Below are 19,008 nucleotides of genomic sequence, written 5' to 3' on the forward strand. Positions count from 1 at the left end.
CCATTTTATGTGTAAAAATAAAGGTTTACTTTTTTTCAGAAGTTAGTCAAAGTGAACCTCAAGAGACAAGATTTTAACATGTGCATTGAAAGTTTGATGGCTGCAAGTCCAATGTTTAAACCAGTGGGCCACCTCTGATCACAGTAGACTGCTTATTTAATAGACTTTTTCTGGGAACTGCAATTTATAGGCAGAGTCTTGGAAGTAAGAGGGGTCTTCAATCTTCTTAGTAAGCTGTGGGGAAGCTTCCTTGCCAACAAACTGCCTTATAGAAAGTCACCAGTTCCTGAAACTCTGTTTAACCCTCAACGGGATTACTGATTTCTGGAACATGGCCAAACAGCAGTTGGGCAGAAAGGTCATTGGAGCTCACACACCTCTGTCTGCCCTACGGGATATGCCCTTTATGTCTTTCTTTTCATTGACCTAAGATTACATAGTTCTTGATCTTGAAGTCAAACCCATTCCAAAAAGTTTCCTTTGGTATAACTGTGTCAAAACAATATCAAAACTGAAATAAACAGAACTGGATGTTTCCAAGGAGATAGACAATATCCATGTTCCCCTAAAAAGCTCTGATGAAACCTGTCTCGATTGCTGAATATGCTGTACCTCAAACATCTATTAGACATTAAAAGTCCATTCCCACATTTGAAAGCAAGCATATACACTGTGGGTCTGAAGATATATTAGAGAACCATCGGAGAAGGCAAGTATTTCCATGGCCACATGGATGTTAGAATTGAAATCCTCACATTGATTCAAAACATGTTCAGAATGTAGGGTTTTACCTTTGAAATAATGGAACATATTTGATTAAATTTTACTGAAATTATAGTATAGAAAAAGAAAATAAAATACTCAAATTAATTCCCTGGTTACATTCTTTGTGAAAAAAAACTTCAACAGTAAAATACATCTAGTAGACCAAATCTCTGTGTGTCCCAGGATATGAAGCTTTTATCGGCTTCTTTATATTGACCTGAGATTACACCTTATACTTTCAGTAAGTCAAGCAGTTTTTCTGCCCTGTGACCATGAGATGGAGATTCAAGAGAACTTAACCCAAAACCTTGTTTTGTGTCCTGCTCTAGAATGATCTTTGTAAAACATCTGATTTATTGTTGTTCAGGTTGGCTGTGATGGCCAAGTGGTTAAGGCGTTGGACTTGAAATCCAATGTGGTCTCCCCACACAGGTTCAAATCCTGTTCACAGTGCTGTCTTTTACACCCACACATATGAAGGAGAAAATTAATTTCCTTTAGAGATAAATCTCTATAATACTATGGTTGAGATTTGAGCAAAAAGAAGCAAGAAACTTGGGAATTTAACTGTTTAGTTCATTTTTTACACTTTTTTTTATTTTAATAAAACTTTATTTGGGTCTTCAATTTACTTAAAAAGCTGTAAAGTATGCTTTTATTGGCAAATAGTTAAAAAAGAGACAGAGACAGGTCTGATCTGAGGTTTCTTGGAACATGGAAAGAAGTAGTCGGCGTCATGAGAAATATAGACCTTCACTTATTTCATATATCTTACTATTTTTGAGTCTAACAAGAAAGACATTTGTATTGTAGATGGCAGTTATTCATTTTCACAATGATTTTAGACTTTTCTCAACCATAGATTTATAGGGATTTCCTTCTGAAGGAAGTTAAACATCTCTGTTTAATATTTATAAAATACATCGCTGTGAACAGGATTATAACCTGTGCAGGGAAAACCCCATTGGATATCAAGTCCAATCCCTTAACCACTCGGCCACCACAGCCAATCTGTACAGCAAGTTATCAGATGTTTTTGCAAAATTCACTTAAAGGGAACCTGTCATCAGAAATTTAGCTATCCACCTAAAAGTTTCTTCCTCTGCAGCTCCTGGGCTGCATTCTAGCAAGGTTCCTGTAGTTTTTCTTGCCCCTTTTAGCCCAAAATAAACACTTTATAAAGTAGTACCTGCTCGTATGTAAATTTTCTCATTTTTCCATGTGGGCGGTCTGTCTGGTGTCTGTGCCTGTCCTCCTACCGATTTACGCCCCCCCCAGAACGCAGAATTTCAAACCTCAAGACGCCGCCCCTGGGCGCCTGAGGTCCTGCGCATGCGCTCTGCTACCGTAGCGGGACAGTGCACAGCGTGCACGTGTGACCGCTGGTGACGGTATGCGCAGGCACGATGTTATGGGCGGCGCTGTGAGTGTCCTCAGCAAGTGCCGCCCATAACCTCGTGACCGCACTTTCCTCTCTTCCTCCATCGTTCTGCGCCAGCGCTCGCTGGCGCGGTGACCCGACGTCACCTCCTCCCATCTATTTCCTGCTGCAGGGCAAGATGGGAGGAGGTGACGTCGGGTCACCGCACCAGCGAGCGCTGGCGCAGAACGATGGAGGAAGAGAGGAAAGTGCGGTCACGAGGTTATGGGCGGCACTTGCTGAGGACACTCACAGCGCCGCCCATAACATCGTGCCTGCGCATACCGTCACCAGCGGTCACACGTGCACGCTGTGCACTGTCCCGCTACGGTAGCAGAGCGCATGCGCAGGACCTCAGGCGCCCAGGGGCGGCGTCTTGAGGTTTGAAATTCTGCGTTCTGGGGGGGGCGTAAATCGGTAGGAGGACAGACACAGACACCAGACAGACCGCCCACATGGAAAAATGAGAAAATTTACATACGAGCAGGTACTACTTTATAAAGTGTTTATTTTGGGCTAAAAGGGGCAAGAAAAACTACAGGAACCTTGCTAGAATGCAGCCCAGGAGCTGCAGAGGGGGAAACTTTTAGGTGGATAGCTAAATTTCTGATGACAGGTTCCCTTTAAGAGTCAGGTCTAAAAGAAGGTGTTGGGTTAAGTTTACTTTGATTATATTGACAATATGGTCATAGGAAAGAAATCTTGCTTGACTTACTGATAGAGAAAGGTGTGATCTCATATCAGCATGAAGAAAATGATAAAAGCGTTATATCCTTGGGCATAATGAGATGTGGTCTACTAGATATTTTTTACTGTTCAATTTGTGGTTTGCAACAGAATGCAACCAGGGAATTAATCTGTATATATTTTTTTTCTTTTTCATCAACTTTTTCTATATTTTGATTTCACTAAACATTCATGAGCCAAGTCCCATTTTTTCAAAGGTAAAACCCTGCACTCTGAACATAATTTGTACCATAATGCGGATTTCCAGTTTAACGTTCATGTAGCCATCGAGCCTTGCAGCCTTTTCTGATGGTTCTCCAATGTCTTTTGGAAATAAGTTTTTATGCTTGTGGATGAATTGTGGGAATGGACTTTTGATTTGCAGATAGACGTTTTGGGCAGAGCATATCCAGAAACATAGACAGGTCTGATCAGAGCTTCCTGAGAAGAATAAAGGAAATCGCCAATGTCCTGGAAACGTCAAGTAATTTACATTTTAGTTTTAATTGTGAAACAAATTTAGTTCCAAAGATTAGAGAATGAAGGGTTCACCCATTTTTAAATCGGTTGATCCATTTTATGTGTAAAAATAAAGGTTTACTTTTTTTCAAAAGTTAGTCAAAGTGAACCTCAAGAGACAAGATTTTAACATGTGCGTTGAAAGTTTGATGGCTGCAACTCCAATGTTTTAACCAGTGGGCCACCTCTGATCACAGTAGACTGCTTATTTCATAGACTTTTTCTGGGAACTGCAATTTATAGGCAGAGTCTTGGAAGTAAGAGGGGTCTTCAATATTCTTAGTAAGCTGTGGGGAAGCTTCCTTGCCAACAAACTGCTCTACAGAAAGTCACCGATTCCTGAAACTCTGTTTAACCCTCAACGGGATTACTGATTTCTGGAACATGGCCAAACAGCAGTTGGGCAGAAAGGTCATTGGAGCTCACACACCTCTGTCTGCCCTACGGGATATGCCCTTTATGTCTTTCTTTCCATTGACCTAAGATTACATAGTTCTTGATCTTGAAGTCAAACCCATTCCAAAAAGTTTCCTTTGGTATAACTGTGTCAAAACAATATCAAAACTGAAATAAACAGAACTGGATGTTTCCAAGGAGATTGACAATATCCATGTTCCCCTAAAAAGCTCTGATGAAACCTTTCTCGATTGCTGAATTTTTCTGTACTTCAAACGTCTATCAGCCATTAAAAGTCCATTCCCACATTTGAAAGCAAGCATATACACTGTGGGTCTGAAGATATATTAGCGAACCATCGGAGAAGGCAAATATTTCCATGGCCACATGGCTGTTAGACTTGAAATCCTCACATTGATTCAAAACATGTTCAGAATGTAGGGTTTTACCTTTGAAATGATGGAACATATTTGATTAAATTTTACTGAAATTATAGTATAGAAAAATAAAATAAAATACTCAAATTAATTCCCTGGTTACATTCTTTGTGAAAAAAAACTTCAACAGTAAAATACATCTAGTAGACCAAATCTCTGTGTGTCCCAGGATATGAAGCTTTTATCGGCTTCTTTATTTTGACCTGAGATTACACCTTATACTTTCAGTAAGTCAAGCAGTTTTTCTGCCCTGTGACCATGAGATGGAGATTCAAGAGAACTTAACCCAAAACCTTGTTTTGTGTCCTGCTCTAGAATGATCTTTGTAAAACATCTGATTTATTGTTGTTCAGGTTGGCTGTGATGGCCGAGTGGTTAAGGCGTTGGACTCGAAATCCAATGGGGTCTCCCCACACAGGTTCAAATCCTGTTCACAGCGCTGTCTTTTACACCCACACATATGAAGGAGAAAATTAATTTCCTTTAGAGATAAATCTCTATAATACTATGGTTGAGATTTGAGCAAAGAGAAGCAAGAAACTTGGGAATTTAACTGTTTAGTTCATTTTTTACACTTTTTGTATTTTAATAAAACTTTATTTGGGTCTTCAATTTACTTAAAAAGCTGTAAAGTATGCTTTTATTGGCAAATAGTTAAAAAAGAGACAGAGACAGGTCTGATCTGAGGTTTCTTGGAACATGGAAAGAAGTAGTCGGCGTCATGAGAAATATAGACCTTCACTTATTTCATATATCTTACTATTTTTGAGTCTAACAAGAAAGACATTTGTATTGTAGATGGCAGTTATTCATTTTCACAATGATTTTAGACTTTTCTCAACCATAGATTTATAGGGATTTCCCTCTGAAGGAAGTTAAACATCTCTGTTTAATATTTATAAAATACATCGCTGTGAACAGGATTATAACCTGTGCAGGGAAAATCCCATTGGATATCAAGTCCAATCCCTTAACCACTCGGCCACCACAGCCAATCTGTACAGCAAGTTATCAGATGTTTTTGCAAAATTCACTTAAGAGTCAGGTCTAAAAGAAGGTGTTGGGTTAAGTTTACTTTGATTATATTGACAATATGGTCATAGGAAAGAAATCTTGCTTAACTTACTGACAGAGAAAGGTGTGATCTCATATCAGCATGAAGAAAATGATAAAAGCGTTATATCCTTGGGCATAATGAGATTTGGTCTACTAGATATTTTTTACTGTTCAATTTGTGGTTTGCAACAGAATGCAACCAGGGAATTAATCTGTATATATTTTTTTTCTTTTTCATCAACTTTTTCTATATTTTGATTTCACTAAACATTCATGAGCCAAGTCCCATTTTTTCAAAGGTAAAACCCTGCACTCTGAACATAATTTGTACCATAATGCGGATTTCCAGTTTAACGTTCATGTAGCCATCGAGCCTTGTAGCCTTTTCTGATGGTTCTCCAATGTCTTTTGGAAATAAGTTTTTCTGCTTGTGGTTGAATGTGGGAATGGACTTTTGATTTGCAGATAGACGTTTTGGGCAGAGCATATTCAGAAACATAGACAGGTCTGATCAGAGCTTCCTGAGAAGAATAAAGGAAATCGCCAATGTCCTGGAAACGTCAAGTAATTTACATTTTAGTTTTAATTGTGAAACAAGTTTAGTTCCAAAGATTAGAAAATGAAGGGTTCACCCATTATTAAATCGGTTGATCCATTTTATGTGTAAAAATAAAGGTTTACTTTTTTTCAGAAGTTAGTCAAAGTGAACCTCAAGAGACAAGATTTTAACATGTGCGTTGAAAGTTTGATGGCTGCAACTCCAATGTTTTAACCAGTGGGCCACCTCTGATCACAGTAGACTGCTTATTTCATAGACTTTTTCTGGGAACTGCAATTTATAGGCAGAGTCTTGGAAGTAAGAGGGGTTTTCAATCTTCTTAGTAAGCTGTGGGGAAGCTTCCTTGCCAACAAACTGCCTTACAGAAAGTCACCGGTTCCTGAATCTCTGTTTAACCCCCAACGGGATTACTGATTTCTGGAACATGGCCAAACAGCAGTTGGGCAGAAAGGTCATTGGAGCTCACACACCTCTGTCTGCCCTACGGGATATGCCCTTTATGTCTTTATTTCCATTGACCTAAGATTACATAGTTCTTGATCTTGAAGTCAAAACCATTCCAAAAAGTTTCCTTTGGTATAACTGTGTCAAAACAATATCAAAACTGAAATAAACAGAACTGGATGTTTCCAAGGAGATTGACAATATCCATGTTCCCCTAAAAAGCTCTGATGAAACCTTTCTCGATTGCTGAATATTCTGTACCTCAAACGTCTATCAGCCATTAAAAGTCCATTCCCACATTTGAAAGCAAGCATATAAACTGTGGGTCTGAAAATATATTAGAGAACCATCGGCAAAGGCAAGTATTTCCATGGCCACATGGATGTTAGACTTGAAATCCTCACATTGATTCAAAACATGTTCAGAATGTAGGGTTTTACCTTTGAAATGATGGAACATATTTGATTAAATTTTACTGAAATTATAGTATAGAAAAAGAAAATAAAATACTCAAATTAATTCCCTGGTTACATTCTTTGTGAAAAAAAACTTCAACAGTAAAATACATCTAGTAGACCAAATCTCTGTGTGTCCCAGGATATGAAGCTTTTATCGGCTTTTTTATATTGACCTGAGATTACACCTTATACTTTCAGTAAGTCAAGCAGTTTTTCTGCCCTGTGAGCATGAGATAGAGATTCAAGAGAACTTAACCCAAAACCTTGTTTTATGTCCTGCTCTAGAATGATCTTTGTAAAACATCTGATTTATTGTTGTTCAGGTTGGCTGTGATGGCCGAGTGGTTAAGGCGTTGGACTCGAAATCCAATGGGGTCTCCCCACACAGGTTCAAATCCTGTTCACAGCGCTGTCTTTTACACCCACACATATGAAGGAGAAAATTAATTTCCTTTAGAGATAAATCTCTATAATACTATTGTTGAGATTTGAGCAAAAAGAAGCAAGAAACTTGGGAATTTAACTGTTTAGTTCATTTTTTACACTTTTTTTATTTTAATAAAACTTTATTAGAGTCTTCAATTTACTTAAAAAGCTCTAAAGTATGCTTTTATTGGCAAATAGTTAAAAAAGAGACAGAGACTGGTCTGATCCAAGGTTTCTTGGAACATGGAAAGAAGTAGTCGGCGTCATGAGAAATATTGACCTTCACTTATTTCATATATCTTACTATTTTTGAGTCTAACAAGAAAGACATTTGTATTGTAGATGGCAGTTATTCATTTGCACAATGATTTTAGACTTTTCTCAACCATAGATTTATAGGGATTTCCTTCTGAAGGAAGTTAAACATCTTTGTTTAATATTTATAAAATACATCGCTGTGAACAGGATTATAACCTGTGCAGGGAAAACTCCATTGGATATGAAGTCCAACGCCTTAACCACTCGGCCACCACAGCCAATCTGTACAGCAAGTTATCAGATGTTTTTGCAAAATTCACTTAAGAGTCAGGTCTAAAAGAAGGTGTTGGGTTAAGTTTACTTTGATTATATTGACAATATGGTCATAGGAAAGAAATCTTGCTTGACTTACTGATAGAGAAAGGTGTGATCTCATATCAGCATGAAGAAAATGATAAAAGCGTTATATCCTTGGGCATAATGAGATGTGGTCTACTAGATATTTTTTACTGTTCAATTTGTGGTTTGCAACAGAATGCAACCAGGGAATTAATCTGTGTATATTTTTTTTCTTTTTCATCAACTTTTTCTAGATTTTGATTTCACTAAACATTCATGAGCCAAGTCCCATTTTTTCAAAGGTAAAACCCTGCACTCTGAACATAATTTGAACCATAATGCGGATTTCCAGTTTAACGTTCATGTAGCCATCAAGCCTTGTAGCCTTTTCTGATGGTTCTCCAATGTCTTTTGGAAATAAGTTTTTCTGCTTGTGGTTGAATGTGGTAATGGACTTTTGATTTGCAGATAGACGTTTTGGGCAGAGCATATTCAGAAACATAGACAGGTCTGATCAGAGCTTCCTGAGAAGAATAAAGGAAATCGCCAATGTCCTGGAAACGTCAAGTAATTTACATTTTAGTTTTAATTGTGAAACAAATTTAGTTCCAAAGATTAGAAAATGAAGGGTTCACCCATTTTTAAATCGGTTGATCCATTTTATGTGTAAAAATAAAGGTTTACTTTTTTTCAGAAGTTAGTCAAAGTGAACCTCAAGAGACAAGATTTTAACATGTGCGTTGAAAGTTTGATGGCTGCAAGTCCAATGTTTTAACCAGTGGGCCACCTCTGATCACAGTAGACTGCTTATTTCATAGACTTTTTCTGGGAACTGCAATTTATAGGCAGAGTCTTGGAAGTAAGAGGGGTCTTCAATCTGCTTAGTAAGCTGTGGGGAAGCTTCCTTGCCAACAAACTGCCTTACAGAAAGTCACAGGTTCCTGAAACTCTATTTAACCCTCAACGGGATTACTGATTTCTGGAACATGGCCAAACAGCAGTTGGGCAGAAAGGTCATTGGAGCTCACACACCTCTGTCTGCCCTACGGGATATGCCCTTTATGTCTTTTCTTTCATTGACCTAAGATTACATAGTTCTTGATCTTGAAGTCAAACCCATTCCAAAAATTTTCCTATGGTATAACTGTGTCAAAACAATATCAAAACTGAAATAAACAGAACTGGATGTTTCCAAGGAGATTGACAATATCCATGTTCCCCTAAAAAGCTCTGATGAAACCTGTCTCGATTGCTGAATATGCTGTACCTCAAATGTCTATCAGCCTTTAAAAGTCCATTCCCACATTTGAAAGCAAGCATATAAACTGTGGGTCTGAAAAGATATTAGAGAACCATCGGCGAAGGCAAGTATTTCCATGGCCACATGGATGTTAGACTTGAAATCCTCACATTGATTCAAAACATGTTCAGAATGTAGGGTTTTACCTTTGAAATGATGGAACATATTTGATTAAATTTTACTGAAATTATAGTATAGAAAAAGAAAATAAAATACTCAAATTAATTCCCTGGTTACATTCTTTGTGAAAAAAAACTTCAACAGTAAAATACATCTAGTAGACCAAATCTCTGTGTGTCCCAGGATATGAAGCTTTTATCGGCTTCTTTATATTGACCTGAGATTACACCTCATACTTTCAGTAAGATCAAGCAGTTTTTCTGCCCTGTGACCATGAGATAGAGATTCAAGAGAACTTAACCCAAAACCATGTTTTATGTCCTGCTCTAGAATGATCTTTGTAAAACATCTGATTTATTGCTGTTCAGGTTGGCTGTGATGGCCGAGTGGTTAAGGCGTTGGACTCGATATCCAATGGGGTCTCCCCACACAGGTTCAAATCCTGTTCACAGCGCTGTCTTTTACACCCACACATATGAAGGAGAAAATTAATTTCCTTTAGAGATAAATCTCTATAATACTATGGTTGAGATTTGAGCAAAAAGAAGCAAGAAACTTGGGAATTTAACTGTTTAGTTCATTTTTTACACTTTTTTTTATTTTAATAAAACTTTATTTGGGTCTTCAATTTACTTAAAAAGCTGTAAAGTATGCTTTTATTGGCAAATAGTTAAAAAAGAGACAGAGACAGGTCTGATCTGAGGTTTCTTGGAACATGGAAAGAAGTAGTCGGCGTCATGAGAAATATAGACCTTCACTTATTTCATATATCTTACTATTTTTGAGTCTAACAAGAAAGACATTTGTATTGTAGATGGCAGTTATTCATTTTCACAATGATTTTAGACTTTTCTCAACCATAGATTTATAGGGATTTCCTTCTGAAGGAAGATAAACATCTCTGTTTAATATTTATAAAATACATCGCTGTGAACAGGATTATAACCTGTGCAGGGAAAACCCCATTGGATATTAAGTCCAACGCCTTAACCACTCGGCCACCACAGCCAATCTGTACAGCAAGTTATCAGATGTTTTTTGCAAAATTCACTTAAGAGTAAGGTCTAAAAGAAGGTATTGGGTTAAGTTTACTTTGATTATATTGACAATATGGTCATAGGAAAGAAAGTTTGCTTGACTTACTGATAGAGAAAGGTGTGATCTCATATCAGCATGAAGAAAATGATAAAAGCGTTATATCCTTGGGCATAATGAGATGTGGTTCACTAGATATTTTTTACTGTTCAATTTGTGGTTTGCAACAGAATGCAACCAGGGAATTAATCTGTATATATTTTTTTTCTTTTTCATCAACTTTTTCTATATTTTGATTTCATTAAACATTCATGAGCTAAGTCCCATTTTTTCAAAGGTAAAATCCTGCCCTCTGGACATAATTTGAACCATAATGCGGATTTCAAGTTTAACGTTCATGTAGCCATCGAGCCTTGTAGCCTTTTCTGATGGTTCTTCAATGTCTTTTGGAAATACGTTTTTCTGCTTGTGGTTGAATGTGGGAATGGACTTTTGATTTGCAGATAGACGTTTTGGGCAGAGCATATTCAGAAGCATAGACAGGTCTGATCAGATCTTCCTGAGAAGAATAAAGGAAATCGCCAATGTCCTGGAAACGTCAAGTAATTTACATTTTAGTTTTAATTGTGAAACAAATTTAGTTCCAAAGATTAGAAAATGAAGGGTTCACCCATTTTTAAATCAGTTGATCCATTTTATGTGTAAAAATAAAGGTTTACTTTTTTTCAGAAGTTAGTCAAAGTGAACCTCAAGAGACAAGATTTTAACATGTGCATTGAAAGTTTGATGGCTGCAAGTCCAATGTTTAAACCAGTGGGCCACCTCTGATCACAGTAGACTGCTTATTTAATAGACTTTTTCTGGGAACTGCAATTTATAGGCAGAGTCTTGGAAGTAAGAGGGGTCTTCAATCTTCTTAGTAAGCTGTGGGGAAGCTTCCTTGCCAACAAACTGCCTTATAGAAAGTCACCAGTTCCTGAAACTCTGTTTAACCCTCAACGGGATTACTGATTTCTGGAATATGACCAAACAGCAGTTGGGCAGAAAGGTCATTGGAGCTCACACACCTCTGTCTGCCCTACGGGATATGCCCTTTATGTCTTTCTTTTCATTGACCTAAGATTACATAGTTCTTGATCTTGAAGTCAAACCCATTCCAAAAAGTTTCCTTTGGTATAACTGTGTCAAAACAATATCAAAACTGAAATAAACAGAACTGGATGTTTCCAAGGAGATAGACAATATCCATGTTCCCCTAAAAAGCTCTGATGAAACCTGTCTCGATTGCTGAATATGCTGTACCTCAAACATCTATTAGACATTAAAAGTCCATTCCCACATTTGAAAGCAAGCATATACACTGTGGGTCTGAAGATATATTAGAGAACCATCGGAGAAGGCAAGTATTTCCATGGCCACATGGATGTTAGAATTGAAATCCTCACATTGATTCAAAACATGTTCAGAATGTAGGGTTTTACCTTTGAAATAATGGAACATATTTGATTAAATTTTACTGAAATTATAGTATAGAAAAAGAAAATAAAATACTCAAATTAATTCCCTGGTTACATTCTTTGTGAAAAAAAACTTCAACAGTAAAATACATCTAGTAGACCAAATCTCTGTGTGTCCCAGGATATGAAGCTTTTATCGGCTTCTTTATATTGACCTGAGATTACACCTTATACTTTCAGTAAGTCAAGCAGTTTTTCTGCCCTGTGACCATGAGATGGAGATTCAAGAGAACTTAACCCAAAACCTTGTTTTGTGTCCTGCTCTAGAATGATCTTTGTAAAACATCTGATTTATTGTTGTTCAGGTTGGCTGTGATGGCCAAGTGGTTAAGGCGTTGGACTTGAAATCCAATGGGGTCTCCCCACACAGGTTCAAATCCTGTTCACAGTGCTGTCTTTTACACCCACACATATGAAGGAGAAAATTAATTTCCTTTAGAGATAAATCTCTATAATACTATGGTTGAGATTTGAGCAAAAAGAAGCAAGAAACTTGGGAATTTAACTGTTTAGTTCATTTTTTACACTTTTTTTTATTTTAATAAAACTTTATTTGGGTCTTCAATTTACTTAAAAAGCTGTAAAGTATGCTTTTATTGGCAAATAGTTAAAAAAGAGACAGAGACAGGTCTGATCTGAGGTTTCTTGGAACATGGAAAGAAGTAGTCGGCGTCATGAGAAATATAGACCTTCACTTATTTCATATATCTTACTATTTTTGAGTCTAACAAGAAAGACATTTGTATTGTAGATGGCAGTTATTCATTTTCACAATGATTTTAGACTTTTCTCAACCATAGATTTATAGGGATTTCCTTCTGAAGGAAGTTAAACATCTCTGTTTAATATTTATAAAATACATCGCTGTGAACAGGATTATAACCTGTGCAGGGAAAACCCCATTGGATATCAAGTCCAATCCCTTAACCACTCGGCCACCACAGCCAATCTGTACAGCAAGTTATCAGATGTTTTTGCAAAATTCACTTAAAGGGAACCTGTCATCAGAAATTTAGCTATCCACCTAAAAGTTTCTTCCTCTGCAGCTCCTGGGCTGCATTCTAGCAAGGTTCCTGTAGTTTTTCTTGCCCCTTTTAGCCCAAAATAAACACTTTATAAAGTAGTACCTGCTCGTATGTAAATTTTCTCATTTTTCCATGTGGGCGGTCTGTCTGGTGTCTGTGCCTGTCCTCCTACCGATTTACGCCCCCCCCAGAACGCAGAATTTCAAACCTCAAGACGCCGCCCCTGGGCGCCTGAGGTCCTGCGCATGCGCTCTGCTACCGTAGCGGGACAGTGCACAGCGTGCACGTGTGACCGCTGGTGACGGTATGCGCAGGCACGATGTTATGGGCGGCGCTGTGAGTGTCCTCAGCAAGTGCCGCCCATAACCTCGTGACCGCACTTTCCTCTCTTCCTCCATCGTTCTGCGCCAGCGCTCGCTGGCGCGGTGACCCGACGTCACCTCCTCCCATCTATTTCCTGCTGCAGGGCAAGATGGGAGGAGGTGACGTCGGGTCACCGCACCAGCGAGCGCTGGCGCAGAACGATGGAGGAAGAGAGGAAAGTGCGGTCACGAGGTTATGGGCGGCACTTGCTGAGGACACTCACAGCGCCGCCCATAACATCGTGCCTGCGCATACCGTCACCAGCGGTCACACGTGCACGCTGTGCACTGTCCCGCTACGGTAGCAGAGCGCATGCGCAGGACCTCAGGCGCCCAGGGGCGGCGTCTTGAGGTTTGAAATTCTGCGTTCTGGGGGGGGCGTAAATCGGTAGGAGGACAGACACAGACACCAGACAGACCGCCCACATGGAAAAATGAGAAAATTTACATACGAGCAGGTACTACTTTATAAAGTGTTTATTTTGGGCTAAAAGGGGCAAGAAAAACTACAGGAACCTTGCTAGAATGCAGCCCAGGAGCTGCAGAGGGGGAAACTTTTAGGTGGATAGCTAAATTTCTGATGACAGGTTCCCTTTAAGAGTCAGGTCTAAAAGAAGGTGTTGGGTTAAGTTTACTTTGATTATATTGACAATATGGTCATAGGAAAGAAATCTTGCTTGACTTACTGATAGAGAAAGGTGTGATCTCATATCAGCATGAAGAAAATGATAAAAGCGTTATATCCTTGGGCATAATGAGATGTGGTCTACTAGATATTTTTTACTGTTCAATTTGTGGTTTGCAACAGAATGCAACCAGGGAATTAATCTGTATATATTTTTTTTCTTTTTCATCAACTTTTTCTATATTTTGATTTCACTAAACATTCATGAGCCAAGTCCCATTTTTTCAAAGGTAAAACCCTGCACTCTGAACATAATTTGTACCATAATGCGGATTTCCAGTTTAACGTTCATGTAGCCATCGAGCCTTGCAGCCTTTTCTGATGGTTCTCCAATGTCTTTTGGAAATAAGTTTTTATGCTTGTGGATGAATTGTGGGAATGGACTTTTGATTTGCAGATAGACGTTTTGGGCAGAGCATATCCAGAAACATAGACAGGTCTGATCAGAGCTTCCTGAGAAGAATAAAGGAAATCGCCAATGTCCTGGAAACGTCAAGTAATTTACATTTTAGTTTTAATTGTGAAACAAATTTAGTTCCAAAGATTAGAGAATGAAGGGTTCACCCATTTTTAAATCGGTTGATCCATTTTATGTGTAAAAATAAAGGTTTACTTTTTTTCAAAAGTTAGTCCAAGTGAACCTCAAGAGACAAGATTTTAACATGTGCGTTGAAAGTTTGATGGCTGCAACTCCAATGTTTTAACCAGTGGGCCACCTCTGATCACAGTAGACTGCTTATTTCATAGACTTTTTCTGGGAACTGCAATTTATAGGCAGAGTCTTGGAAGTAAGAGGGGTCTTCAATATTCTTAGTAAGCTGTGGGGAAGCTTCCTTGCCAACAAACTGCTCTACAGAAAGTCACCGATTCCTGAAACTCTGTTTAACCCTCAACGGGATTACTGATTTCTGGAACATGGCCAAACAGCAGTTGGGCAGAAAGGTCATTGGAGCTCACACACCTCTGTCTGCCCTACGGGATATGCCCTTTATGTCTTTCTTTCCATTGACCTAAGATTACATAGTTCTTGATCTTGAAGTCAAACCCATTCCAAAAAGTTTCCTTTGGTATAACTGTGTCAAAACAATATCAAAACTGAAATAAACAGAACTGGATGTTTCCAAGGAGATTGACAATATCCATGTTCCCCTAAAAAGCTCTGATGAAACCTTTCTCGATTGCTGAATTTTTCTGTACTTCAAACGTCTATCAGCCATTAAAAGTCCATTCCCACATTTGAAAGCAAGCATATACACTGTGGGTCTGAAGATATATTAGCGAACCATCGGAGAAGGCAAATATTTCCATGGCCACATGGATGTTAGACTTGAAATCCTCACATTGATTCAAAACATGTTCAGAATGTAGGGTTTTACCTTTGAAATGATGGAACATATTTGATTAAATTTTACTGAAATTATAGTATAGAAAAATAAAATAAAATACTCAAATTAATTCCCTGGTTACATTCTTTGTGAAAAAAAACTTCAACAGTAAAATACATCTAGTAGACCAAATCTCTGTGTGTCCCAGGATATGAAGCTTTTATCGGCTTCTTTATTTTGACCTGAGATTACACCTTATACTTTCAGTAAGTCAAGCAGTTTTTCTGCCCTGTGACCATGAGATGGAGATTCAAGAGAACTTAACCCAAAACCTTGTTTTGTGTCCTGCTCTAGAATGATCTTTGTAAAACATCTGATTTATTGTTGTTCAGGTTGGCTGTGATGGCCGAGTGGTTAAGGCGTTGGACTCGAAATCCAATGGGGTCTCCCCACACAGGTTCAAATCCTGTTCACAGCGCTGTCTTTTACACCCACACATATGAAGGAGAAAATTAATTTCCTTTAGAGATAAATCTCTATAATACTATGGTTGAGATTTGAGCAAAGAGAAGCAAGAAACTTGGGAATTTAACTGTTTAGTTCATTTTTTACACTTTTTTTATTTTAATAAAACTTTATTTGGGTCTTCAATTTACTTAAAAAGCTGTAAAGTATGCTTTTATTGGCAAATAGTTAAAAAAGAGACAGAGACAGGTCTGATCTGAGGTTTCTTGGAACATGGAAAGAAGTAGTCGGCGTCATGAGAAATATAGACCTTCACTTATTTCATATATCTTACTATTTTTGAGTCTAACAAGAAAGACATTTGTATTGTAGATGGCAGTTATTCATTTTCACAATGATTTTAGACTTTTCTCAACCATAGATTTATAGGGATTTCCCTCTGAAGTAAGTTAAACATCTCTGTTTAATATTTATAAAATACATCGCTGTGAACAGGATTATAACCTGTGCAGGGAAAATCCCATTGGATATCAAGTCCAATCCCTTAACCACTCGGCCACCACAGCCAATCTGTACAGCAAGTTATCAGATGTTTTTGCAAAATTCACTTAAGAGTCAGGTCTAAAAGAAGGTGTTGGGTTAAGTTTACTTTGATTATATTGACAATATGGTCATAGGAAAGAAATCTTGCTTAACTTACTGACAGAGAAAGGTGTGATCTCATATCAGCATGAAGAAAATGATAAAAGCGTTATATCCTTGGGCATAATGAGATTTGGTCTACTAGATATTTTTTACTGTTCAATTTGTGGTTTGCAACAGAATGCAACCAGGGAATTAATCTGTATATATTTTTTTTCTTTTTCATCAACTTTTTCTATATTTTGATTTCACTAAACATTCATGAGCCAAGTCCCATTTTTTCAAAGGTAAAACCCTGCACTCTGAACATAATTTGTACCATAATGCGGATTTCCAGTTTAACGTTCATGTAGCCATCGAGCCTTGTAGCCTTTTCTGATGGTTCTCCAATGTCTTTTGGAAATAAGTTTTTCTGCTTGTGGTTGAATTGTGGGAATGGACTTTTGATTTGCAGATAGACGTTTTGGGCAGAGCATATTCAGAAACATAGACAGGTCTGATCAGAGCTTCCTGAGAAGAATAAAGGAAATCGCCAATGTCCTGGAAACGTCAAGTAATTTACATTTTAGTTTTAATTGTGAAACAAGTTTAGTTCCAAAGATTAGAAAATGAAGGGTTCACCCATTATTAAATCGGTTGATCCATTTTATGTGTAAAAATAAAGGTTTACTTTTTTTCAGAAGTTAGTCAAAGTGAACCTCAAGAGACAAGATTTTAACATGTGCGTTGAAAGTTTGATGGCTGCAACTCCAATGTTTTAACCAGTGGGCCACCTCTGATCACAGTAGACTGCTTATTTCATAGACTTTTTCTGGGAACTGCAATTTATAGGCAGAGTCTTGGAAGTAAGAGGGGTTTTCAATCTTCTTAGTAAGCTGTGGGGAAGCTTCCTTGCCAACAAACTGCCTTACAGAAAGTCACCGGTTCCTGAATCTCTGTTTAACCCCCAACGGGATTACTGATTTCTGGAACATGGCCAAACAGCAGTTGGGCAGAAAGGTCATTGGAGCTCACACACCTCTGTCTGCCCTACGGGATATGCCCTTTATGTCTTTATTTCCATTGACCTAAGATTACATAGTTCTTGATCTTGAAGTCAAAACCATTCCAAAAAGTTTCCTTTGGTATAACTGTGTCAAAACAATATCAAAACTGAAATAAACAGAACTGGATGTTTCCAAGGAGATTGACAATATCCATGTTCCCCTAAAAAGCTCTGATGAAACCTTTCTCGATTGCTGAATATTCTGTACCTCAAACGTCTATCAGCCATTAAAAGTCCATTCCCACATTTGAAAGCAAGCATATAAACTGTGGGTCTGAAAATATATTAGAGAACCATCGGCGAAGGCAAGTATTTCCATGGCCACATGGATGTTAGACTTGAAATCCTCACATTGATTCAAAACATGTTCAGAATGTAGGGTTTTACCTTTGAAATGATGGAACATATTTGATTAAATTTTACTGAAATTATAGTATAGAAAAAGAAAATAAAATACTCAAATTAATTCCCTGGTTACATTCTTTGTGAAAAAAAACTTCAACAGTAAAATACATCTAGTAGACCAAATCTCTGTGTGTCCCAGGATATGAAGCTTTTATCGGCTTTTTTATATTGACCTGAGATTACACCTTATACTTTCAGTAAGTCAAGCAGTTTTTCTGCCCTGTGAGCATGAGATAGAGATTCAAGAGAACTTAACCCAAAACCTTGTTTTATGTCCTGCTCTAGAATGATCTTTGTAAAACATCTGATTTTTTGTTGTTCAGGTTGGCTGTGATGGCCGAGTGGTTAAGGCGTTGGACTCGAAATCCAATGGGGTCTCCCCACACAGGTTCAAATCCTGTTCACAGCGCTGTCTTTTACACCCACACATATGAAGGAGAAAATTAATTTCCTTTAGAGATAAATCTCTATAATACTATGGTTGAGATTTGAGCAAAAAGAAGCAAGAAACTTGGGAATTTAACTGTTTAGTTCATTTTTTACACTTTTTTTATTTTAATAAAACTTTATTAGAGTCTTCAATTTACTTAAAAAGCTCTAAAGTATGCTTTTATTGGCAAATAGTTAAAAAAGAGACAGAGACTGGTCTGATCCAAGGTTTCTTGGAACATGGAAAGAAGTAGTCGGCGTCATGAGAAATATTGACCTTCACTTATTTCATATATCTTACTATTTTTGAGTCTAACAAGAAAGACATTTGTATTGTAGATGGCAGTTATTCATTTGCACAATGATTTTAGACTTTTCTCAACCATAGATTTATAGGGATTTCCTTCTGAAGGAAGTTAAACATCTCTGTTTAATATTTATGAAATTCATCGCTGTGGACAGGATTATAACCTGTGCAGGGAAAACCCCATTGGATATCAAGTCCAACGCCTTAACCACTCGGCCACCACAGCTAATCTGTACAGCAAGTTATCAGATGTTTTTACAAAATTCACTTAAGAGTCAGGTCTAAAAGAAGGTGTTGGGTTAAGTTTACTTTGATTATATTGACAATATGGTCATAGGAAAGAAATCTTGCTTGACTTACTGATAGAGAAAGGTGTGATCTGATATCAGCATGAAGAAAATGATAAAAGCATTATATCTTTGGGCATAATGAGATGTGGTCTACTAGATATTTTTTACTGTTCAATTTGTGGTTTGCAACAGAATGCAACCAGGGAATTTATCTGTATATATTTTTTTTTTTTTTCATCTACTTTTTCTATAT

The 19,008-nt window shown here is 37.7% G+C and overlaps 9 non-coding genes across 9 annotated transcripts; 7 read left to right on the forward strand and 2 right to left on the reverse strand.

Annotated features, from left to right (window-relative positions):
- Positions 1-1,136: 1,136 nt before the first annotated feature.
- On the forward strand, positions 1,137-1,218 carry TRNAS-UGA (transfer RNA serine (anticodon UGA)). Its single transcript has one exon. It is a non-coding gene; the product is annotated as a tRNA-Ser (tRNA).
- A 3,402-nt stretch (positions 1,219-4,620) lies between these two features.
- Positions 4,621-4,702, forward strand: TRNAS-CGA (transfer RNA serine (anticodon CGA)). The gene has a single exon. It is a non-coding gene; the product is annotated as a tRNA-Ser (tRNA).
- A 2,405-nt stretch (positions 4,703-7,107) lies between these two features.
- TRNAS-CGA (transfer RNA serine (anticodon CGA)) lies at positions 7,108-7,189 on the forward strand. Its single transcript has one exon. It is a non-coding gene; the product is annotated as a tRNA-Ser (tRNA).
- Positions 7,190-9,595: 2,406 nt separating this feature from the next.
- TRNAS-CGA (transfer RNA serine (anticodon CGA)) lies at positions 9,596-9,677 on the forward strand. The gene has a single exon. It is a non-coding gene; the product is annotated as a tRNA-Ser (tRNA).
- Positions 9,678-10,148: 471 nt separating this feature from the next.
- On the reverse strand, positions 10,149-10,231 carry TRNAL-UAA (transfer RNA leucine (anticodon UAA)). The gene has a single exon. It is a non-coding gene; the product is annotated as a tRNA-Leu (tRNA).
- A 1,853-nt stretch (positions 10,232-12,084) lies between these two features.
- Positions 12,085-12,166, forward strand: TRNAS-UGA (transfer RNA serine (anticodon UGA)). Its single transcript has one exon. It is a non-coding gene; the product is annotated as a tRNA-Ser (tRNA).
- A 3,402-nt stretch (positions 12,167-15,568) lies between these two features.
- TRNAS-CGA (transfer RNA serine (anticodon CGA)) lies at positions 15,569-15,650 on the forward strand. Its single transcript has one exon. It is a non-coding gene; the product is annotated as a tRNA-Ser (tRNA).
- Positions 15,651-18,056: 2,406 nt separating this feature from the next.
- TRNAS-CGA (transfer RNA serine (anticodon CGA)) lies at positions 18,057-18,138 on the forward strand. Its single transcript has one exon. It is a non-coding gene; the product is annotated as a tRNA-Ser (tRNA).
- A 470-nt stretch (positions 18,139-18,608) lies between these two features.
- Positions 18,609-18,691, reverse strand: TRNAS-UGA (transfer RNA serine (anticodon UGA)). The gene has a single exon. It is a non-coding gene; the product is annotated as a tRNA-Ser (tRNA).
- Between the last annotated feature and the right edge of the window lie 317 nt (positions 18,692-19,008).

The sequence above is a fragment of the Anomaloglossus baeobatrachus genome, chromosome 4 (genome assembly GCF_048569485.1).
Source record: "Anomaloglossus baeobatrachus isolate aAnoBae1 chromosome 4, aAnoBae1.hap1, whole genome shotgun sequence".
NCBI classification, from domain to species: Eukaryota; Metazoa; Chordata; class Amphibia; order Anura; family Aromobatidae; genus Anomaloglossus; species Anomaloglossus baeobatrachus.